At 38.8% G+C, this 10,000-nt stretch overlaps 1 long non-coding RNA gene across 1 annotated transcript in view; it reads left to right on the plus strand.

Moving 5' to 3' along the window:
- Positions 1–695, plus strand: part of LOC119580252 — a 15,616-nt gene extending 14,921 nt beyond the window's left edge. The window contains exon 2 of the long non-coding RNA XR_005229350.1: positions 385–695. This is a non-coding gene — a long non-coding RNA (uncharacterized LOC119580252). The remainder of the gene's footprint in view (positions 1–384) is intronic.
- Positions 696–10,000: the final 9,305 nt, after the last annotated feature.

Consider the following 10,000-nt stretch of genomic DNA (forward strand, 5'->3'; position numbering starts at 1 on the left):
GGGTTCTGCAGCCTTCCTCCTCTCCCCTCCCCTTCCCCCTCCTCCGTCCCATCAAGGGAGAGGGAGAAAGAAATGTCCCTGAATTGGTCCTTTTAGCTTAAGAATGACGATACTAGGGGGGGCTGGGGGGAGAGTTCCATGCATCGTTTCTTCTTTTCGTCCTTTTTTCTCAGCGTTTTTTCCATTCTTTTTACTTCCATGCCCTCGCTTTTTTTTTCTTTTTCTTTTCTTTTTTTTCTTCCTGTCACTTCTCCCTCCGTTTCCTTTTGCTTCGAACTTTCTTTCAGATTTTCTACTTTTGTTTTTGTTTCTTCTCTGTCTCTCTCTTTCTCTCACGTTTCCTTTTTTCCCTCCCTCTCGCTTATCCCCCTTTATCGCCTTCAGCTTGAGAGAGAGAGAGAAAACAACAACAACAACAGCAGCAAAATCACGCTAATCAGCCAGGGAACCCAAACAGCCAAGGAGCTCCGTCAGCGCGGCCGAGAGGGACCCGAGGAAGGCGCCGACGCAGCTCCTCTCCAATAAGCAACAAGTACCTGAGGAGACCTGATCACAGACCTAACCAAGCAACGCCCAAGGGAGAAGATCGCGTTGCTGTTCGTGTGATGGCCGAACCTCCTCATTCATCCGAAGTTGGGTTTTATTTTTTATGAGAAAGTCGTTCTTCAAACCCAAATAGATTTTATGAGAAAGTACAGTAGTTTTTTTTTTGTCTTGTTCTTTTTTTTTTTCTTACCGGAAGCCGTTTCTACTTTATGAGAAAGTCCTGGTCTTCGCCTGACGTCGGTTTTCTTTTAGGAGGAAAATCTTTCCCCAACCAAAGATGAACTTTATGAGGAAGTAAAGCGAGAGTAATTTTTCACCGGAAGCTAGGTCTTATTTTATGAGAAAGTTATGAGAATGGATGTTGACGTCGTTGCCTTTGGGAGATAAACGTGAGTCGTGCGTATTTAAGCGTCTTAGACATGTCTCAATGCTCGGGGTGATTCTTGAACATTTGCTCTATTGTGGGGCTTCGCGGATTAAGCTACGTGACTGCTTTCGAACTCAAGTAGACAGAGTGGCTTCAACGGGACATCTCTCTGAAAATATATCTGTTTTTACGGTGGCTATGATGATGATGATAATGAAAATAATGATAATAATAATAATGATAATAATAATAATAATAACAATAATAATAATGATAATAATAATAGTGATAATGATAACAACAACAACAATAATAATAATAATAATAATAATAATAATAATAATATTAATAATAATAATAATAATAATAATAATAATGATAATAATGATAATAATAAGTGAGTTCAACGGAACACATCTATGAAAATATTTCTGTATTTACGATGGTAATGATAATAATGATAGTGAAAATAGTAATAATAATAAAAATAATAAGTACTAATAATAGTAACAATGATAATAATAATAATAATAATAATAATAATAATAATAATAATAATAATAATAATAATAATAATAATGATAATAATAATAATAATAATAATAATAATAATAATAATAATAATAATAATAATAATAATAATAATAATAATAATAATGAGTCGCTTCAACGGGACACCTGTATGAAAACATTTCTGTATTTGCGATGGTGAAAAGTAAAACAAATGATGTGTGTGAATGACGCATGGAATGATAGAATGACGGGCAATAGTGACGACAACGACAACAAGAACAAATTGCAATATTGATAGTAATAATGAACACAATAATAACAATAACAATGGTAATGATAGTGATGCCCATAGTAATAGTAATGATAGTAATGGTGATAATAAGGATAATGAGGATAGTGGTAATTGTAATAACGATAATGATAATGCTCATAATAAGAACAACAATAATAATAATGATAATAATAATGATGATAAGAATTCTAATAATGATGGAACAATAATTATAATAATAGTAATAATACTAATGATCATAATGATAATAATAATAATAATAATAATAATAATAATAATAATAATAATGATAATAATAATAATAAAATAATAATAATAATAATAATTGTGATAATAATAAGAATAAGAATAAGAATAATAAGAATAACAATAATAATGAAGAAAATAATAATGATAATAATGATAAAAACAATAACGAAATAATAACAAGAACGAGAATCAAGGAACGGACAAAGAGGATGTATTATCAATCATCAGTTTCACCACAGCATCGTTAATTTCCCAAGAACTCCCATGCTTACTCCCCTCCCCCTACCCCCACCCCCACCCCCACCCCCACCCCCACCAAAAAAAAAAAAAACTGGACTCACAGACAATATTTTTCTCGTCCTCCACAACCTTCTTACGTTATCAATATCTAATCCGCCAAACTGCACCGGGACTTTGCACACTTCATAGCCGGGAGAGAGAGAGTTGTGATAAATGGGAATAAAAAGAAGAAGAGGAAGAAGAAGAAGGAGAGAGAGATAGATAGATAGATAGATAGAGAGAGAGAGAGAGAGAGAGAGAGAGAGAGAGAGAGAGAGAGAGAGAGAGAGAGAGAGAGAGAGAGAGGAAAAATGAAACGGGTGAATACGAGTGAATAATTGCAAATTGCAAGATATTACCGTATTATACTTCATCAGAGTGTCTGATTAAGGAGCAAGACTAAAACTCTAATAACAAGATTTGCATTGTGGGATTGTATGCTCCCATTCATATTTTTTTCTGCAATAAAACAAAATTAAATCGGTCATTTTTGCCTTGCCATGCTATCTGACAATGAAACCGACTTAACTGAACACTATTTTACAAAAATTTTGCAACAACCAAATGCATTCCTAACTTCCCAGTGGAGATAAATCGTTAAGAATAGAAGAGAATAGAATAAAATAAAAGGCATGCGAACAAGACAAGGCGCAAAAGATTATCAGCATCAGACACTCATCTTAAGTTGTGAGAGAAGTAGTCATCTATCAGTCATAAGAGATTAGATTACTTTATCATTTTTATATCGCTCACACCTACTTGACATATCGCTCGTTTGAATGTGCATGAATATATGAGATGATGAGCATTATTTTGAATATGATGTATTGTTTTATCAGTTTGATTCTTTCTTAAAAAAAAAAAGCCAAAGAAAACACATATAATCATTTCTTTTCCTCACTATTCACAGACGGGACAGGATGCTGGTTCTTGAGAGGATGTCGCTAGAGGGCTGGGAATAAGGGTTACGTAGGATACTGTGCTTGTGGTCTGCGTACGTGGTAAAGGGAGGGGGAGAGGGGAGGGGCAAGGTGGTGGGGGTCGGGATGGGTGTTTCTGGTTATAAGCGAGGATGTTGATGAATTCATGTACGTGCGTTCGGTTATATATTATTCTCTCTCTATCTCTTTCTTCGTCTCTCTTTCTTCGTCTCTCTCTCTCTCTCTCTCTCTCTCTCTCTCTCTCTCTCTCTCTCTCTCTCTTTCTTCGTCTCTCTTTCTCTCTCTCTTTTCCCTTTTTTTTTTTCTTTTTTTTTTTTGCTTTGTCTCTCTGTCTGTCTCACTTTCCCTGGCTCTCTCTCTTTCGCTCTCTTGTTCTCCTTCCCTTCCCTCACTCCCTTTAACCCTTCTTGCCTTCTACCCCTTTCTGCGCGCCGTGTGTAAGCTCTCTAAAAGACTTCCTCTTCTGTTTTTTCCCATTCAGCCCCAGCACTTCGATCGCCTTATTAGTAAGCGCGAACTATGGTTTTTTGAGGCTCTCAGTGTTGCCACCGGTTCCCCTCCACCCTTGAGTTATCACGCTTTAAAACCATTTTATTACAGCTATTACGCACCGCAGCCTGTTATCATGTCTGACCCCCGAATCCCCTTTATTGAACCCCATAGAGGGTTCTGCTCCTATAACCCCGCGCTAGGGTGGATTCCGCGACCGCTGGCGTTACGGGTGTTGTGGCGTTTATGATAAGAGTCGAGTGTCTGATTTCAAAACACAGAGTGACCGCGGCCTATAAAATCCATTCAGGAGAGGTCGGATGGGGAGAATATTGTTGCCTTTGTCGTTTGTCTGGGAGGCGTCCCCTTGTGTTGGAAATGTTATTGGTTATCTGGGGACAATACGTGTTGACATTAGAGCATTTAACTGTAACGGCAGTTGGAGGTAACGAAGTATAAGAAACTTGATTTTTTCCCATCGTTTCCTCGGGTATAAGAAACTTGATTTTTTCCCATCGCTTCCTCGTAAACATTTGGACAGCGCTAACCGAAGAGGGATTCAATCTACCTCCCAGATCTCAGAGTTAAGACACTGCCATTAAACTTGAGGAAGGCGATAGTAACAACTGAAAGAGCCTTTTTAACTATCGACGAACTATCAGCAGTCAGACCGTCCGCCAAGATTTCGCAAACATATTTTTACTGCGCTTAGAGTGGGAGCAACACTCGACCTATATACACATACCCTTCGTCTCCACTCTGCCCTCCCTCTCCCCTTTGCCCCTTCATCGTTCTTCACTCCTTTAGCTTCGGCTGCCCTTTCCTACTCCCTCAACCCGTCAATTCTCTCTCTCTCTCTCTCTCTCTCTCTCTCTCTCTCTCTCTCTCTCTATCTATCTATCTAGCTATCTATCTATCTATCTATCTATCCATCTCTCTCTCTCTCTCTCTCTCTCTCTCTCTCTCTCTCTCTCTCTCTCTCTCCCTCCCTCCCTCCCTCCCTCCCTTCCTTCCTACCCCCTCTCTCTCTCTCTCTCACTCTTTTTTCCTCTCCCCTCCCTCCCTCTCCCTCTCCTTCTCCATCCCTCCTTCCCTTCCTCCCTTCCCTCCTTCCCTCCCTCTCTCCCTCTCTTCATTTTCCATCTCATTCCAATCGCATACAAAATGCCAACGTAACTTTTACAACCGTAAGTCATAAATAAATCACTCTCCTAACACTCCTCTTCCCTCCCTTCTTCCCCTATTTCTCTCAACCCCATTTTTTTTCTCTCTCCCTGCCTCCTCCCCTCCATTCTCTCCCTCGCCCCCGCCTCACAAGCACCCCACCTGAGCGATATGGGAGGAAGTAAGTGGCTGCCACTTGACCCGACATAGAGAAAGGTCAAAGCATATGTCGATAAAGGGATAAGAGGCGGGGTAGGCTTGCCAGACGCCGAAAAGGCCTATGGCTAACACTAATGCTATTGTAAATGTCTTAACATATATATATATATATATATATATATATATATATATATATATATATATATATATATATATACACACACACACACACGCACATATGTGTGTATATGTTTGTATATATATATATATATATATATATATATATATATATATATATATATATATATATATATATTTGTGTGTATGTCTCTCTCTTTCTCTCTCTCGCTATCTATCTCACTCTCACTTTCTTCTTATTTTCTCTATTGTGGGTTGATCAGTGAGGAATAAAGCCTATATCCCTTTTAGCTGCAGCAATTATATGCCATTTTAAAAGCCACTGAGCGTAGATACGATAATGCATTTCCTTACCTATATGATAAAAAAAATTCGTGACATTTACGTCTGCTTGGTATCAATATCGCTTCATTTATACATCGCCGTTATTAAAGAGAAACGATTTTGGATCTCATTTGCTTCGGCAGATTTCGAATCGTGGGAAAATGCTTTCCCTGGCTGCAGAAATTGACGTGATAAATAATTGTCCTTAAGCCGTAGCACAGGATAAAAGATGGGAAAGGACCGTATCTCACCAACTTAAAAAAATTACTCTCATACATCAAGAATGAAAAGGGAAAAAGATGTTTGTCAGAGCGCGGTATCAAATACGTTTTTACACAGTTCATCTTCCTATCAAAAAGTTTGATATGCAGCAAAGTCTCATAAGAATGATATATATCATGATTAGGTATAAAAAAAGAACTAAGAAAACATAAATATTAGGAATCGTAATAAAAAGAAATAACCAAATAACTAATCCATAAAGAACGAACGAAAAAGTCTAAAATATAAAGAATAACGATAATTTTTCCGATTTTAGAGAGCGCGGGGCCAAGGGAAACCGCCGTAACGGACGCGTTGATTAAAACAAAATACGGTCGGAGGGCGAAGGGAACGCCAGCTCTTTCATCTCGAATTTCATCCATGTTTCACGGTCCTTGGGATGCTTTCAGACTCCAGATAGAAGGAACGTACACTCTCTTGACTTTGTGCTTTCGGGAAATGTTAAAAAAAGGATTTGATAAAAAGTGGGAATTAAGGAGAAAACGAGGAGGTGAGAAGAAGACGTTAGAGGTATAATCCATTATGAGAGATTATCTGTATAAGCTTTGGATTGATTATATAAGTTCAAAGGTATTTTTAATGTTATATAAAATACATTCAGCCTACGCCAACACAAACCAAATAAAAAAGAAAGAAAGAAAGAGAGTAGAGCAGTAGAGCAACATCAGAAATATCAGGATGTAATATTTTGCATTAATCCCAGAGTCTCTAGTGATATATGACCGAGTGGATGTGTTAGCAAAATTTGATAAGTAATATTGAATAATCACACTGTTTATTTGTGCAGTCATGATCAAGACCAAACAGCTTTCTCCTTTATTCATTTATTTATTAGTTTGTATATTTATCTATTGAATATAGAGATGAGACATCTACGTTTCTATCAAAAGCTACGTGCTGTCTAGCAGGTGATATAGATTATAGAAACTATTAGGCAGGGGGAGAGAGGGGTAGTGTGATGGAGGAGGGGGGGAGGTCACTGGGCTGGGGGAGGGGGTCACTGGGCCGGGGGAGGGAGAGGGGGTCACTAGGCAAGGGGAGGGGGATATACAAGTGTTCAGTGAAGGTCAGGGGAGGTGCTGAATATGTGTCTATTCTGGGCTTAACATGCGGGACGGGAAAGCTTTGGTCTCTTTACCTTCGTGCTTTTTTTAAAGATCCTGAAAAAAAAGGTTATTATAAGCTGCTTTATTTTCTATTTACTTATTTATCTTTAGCATCGTCACTATCATTATAGAATAGTGACAAATATGCATGCGTATTATCATTAATCACCATTAATGTATTCACTGGTATTTGCAGGTCATCGGGGATTGACATTGAAAACTCTGTGCACACTTGATACTGTAGATGATTTATCCAAACACAGCAGTATATAATGAGAGATACTTATTCGTCTGTCGGTGAAGGGAAGTTGACTAGTTGCATATAAACTTAGAAGTTTGATGCAAGACTGAAAGTTTTAGTGGTTAACATGATTAGGTAAAAGTATAAATAAGGTGAAAATCAGGATAACATGAAAATATGACTAGATAAAAAGTTAAATATGTACACCTAGCAGGGGGAAAGTTACCCTAATGGTGAAAACTCCTTACACACAAGAGATGATGATGGTGAGTCTATATTTACACATGAGTGTGAAGATGGTGAGGGTCTTGTGTGGATAAGCGGAAAATGTGTGTGTGTGTGTGTGTGTTTTATATATCTTTCTCCCTCTCTCCCTCTCCCTCTCCCTCCCTCCTCCCCTCCCTCTCTCTCTCTCTCATACTCTTACGCGCACAAATGCACACTCACACTCACACTCACACACACACACACACACACACACACACACACACACACACACACACACATACACACACACACACACACACACACACACACACACACACACACACACACATATATATATATATTTTATATATATATATATATATATATATATATATATATATATATATATATAGAGAGAGAGAGAGAGAGAGAGAGAGAAGAGAGAGATAGAGAATGATAGAGAGACAGAGAGAGAGAGAGAGAGAGAAAGCCGGGGTACTGAGGGGGGAGGGGAGGAGAGTGCTAGAGCACCAGGTGCAACTCACTCTATCACCGATCTAGCACACTCTCTGCATAATCATATGTAACGTAAAATACAGCTAACATGTAAAAAAAAAAAAATTATCATCGGGAAAATATGTTAATGTTTTCCTGTGCCCAATTTTTGTAGCTTTCAATTTGCCTGAATTTTCAGAGTGATGAGCAATATTTACTGTTAATAATGTTGCACTTTCAATGCTATTGTGATGATTGCTAGAGAGAGAGAGAGAGAGATATGGAGGGAGAGAGAGAGAGAGAGAGAGAGAGAGAGAGAGAGAGAGAGAGAGAGAGAGGCAGAGAGAGAGAGGCAGAGAGAGAGAGAGAGAGGAGATAGAGAGAGTGGGGGGGACTATTGATACTGTCGGACTTTCATTGCTATTGTGATGACAGAGACACAGACAGACAGACAGACAGAGAAGAGAGAGAGAGAAAGAGATAGGGAGAGAAAAAAGGAGAAAGAGAGACAAAGAAAGAGAGAGAGAGAGAGAGCCAAGTCAACCAGAGACAGAGACATCGAAGCAAAGAAAGGCATTGAGAGGAAAGTGAAACATAAACAACGATGTAAAGAGAAGAATAAAAAGAATGAGGATCTAATACAGAAATTTTGAAAGGCCAGACACAACAGACACACACGCGACGCAGACTCGGCAGACGAAATATGCCAGGTATGCAGTGCTACAGATATGTGTATTTGCATTGAGATAAGTCTTATTTTCAGGCTTGCTAAATTACTCATCTTCTCGCGGTGGAAGGAATGTGATGCTATGGAATGAACGATAAGAATGGTTGTAAGAGACAGTCGATGATAAAAATGAAGAAAGAGAAATGTTTAAAAGGCAAGTAAAAAAGAAGAAAAATAGTTGTATGGTTCAAATGCAGAATATGATATAATGACAATGATAAGGATCAAATAATAGGAAATGAATAAAGAAGAGAGAGAGAGAGAGATAGACAGACATACAGATAGATAGATAGATCGATAGAGAGAGAGAAGAGAAAGAAAAAAGAAAAAGAGACAGAGGCAAAGAGAGACAGAAAAGCAGAGAGACACAAGATACATAGAAAGACACAATGATACATAGAAAGAGAAATAGAAAACTAAAGAAGAGACAGGAGGGAAGGAAGGATGGAGAGAAAAGGTAGAAAGAGCTGTATAAAGGCTTGGGGGGACCGGTGTGAGGGTGTGGCTGGCAGGTGAGTGTAGACAGATGTTACACAGGTGTGTTTATGACGAGGGGGGATGGGGTCAAGGGGGGTTATATGTAAAGTTGGAAGAGTGAGTGAGTTTGTGAATAATGAAGGGAAAGTGTCAGAAACCGTGTGAACAGCGAGAGAGAGAATTTTTAAAATATATAAAAAGAAAAGTTTAATTTTACGTCTGTTCAGGGTAGAGTGGAGTTACTTTGGATGTCGAGGGAGAAGATTTATTTTTCGGAGTTGAGGGAAACGTGTCTCTTTACATCAGGGTTGTGTTGTCACGGCACTCAGAGGGTTAGGAGAGCGCTGTTGTTGCTAAGGCGTGGATGAGTCCTTTTCTTCTCTCTCGTTAATTTTATGTCTGTTTTTGTGTGGAATTGTTTTGTTTCGTTTCGATTATTTTATTTGCTGAATGGCCTATATGTTCGGTTGCCCCTTCCCCTCTCTCTCTCTTTCTCATTCATATTGTTACAGAATTTCAGATATTCCCCATAGCTTTAGCCCTTACCAGAGAGAGAGAGAGGGAGAGAGAGGGGAAAAGAGAGAGAGGGAGAGAGGGAGAGAGGAAGAGAGAGAGGAAGAGAGAGAGAGAGAGAGAGAGAGAGAGAGAGAGAGAGAGGAGAGAGACAGAGTGCGAAAGCGTGAAGGCGAGACGCCAGGAATGAGAAACAGGAGGAAAAACCGTGATACGCTCTTCACCACTCTCGGATTCCCCGGCAGACTCGCATTCCTGAAGGCGCTGGGAGCACCGCCGAGGAATCTACGAGAGAAGGTGGTGCGCGGGTCTCAGGATTTATCATCGGAGGCGATTGCATAGCTGTGACGTGACATCATGGACGATACTCATTTACGTTTATTTATACATGTATTTGTGGATCTACGAAAGAGGGGACTGTTTGTGCGAGGGAGTAAGGGAAATATATATATATATATATATATATATATATATATATATATATATATATA

The sequence above is a fragment of the Penaeus monodon genome, chromosome 13, assembly GCF_015228065.2.
Source record: "Penaeus monodon isolate SGIC_2016 chromosome 13, NSTDA_Pmon_1, whole genome shotgun sequence".
Taxonomy (NCBI): Eukaryota; Metazoa; Arthropoda; class Malacostraca; order Decapoda; family Penaeidae; genus Penaeus; species Penaeus monodon.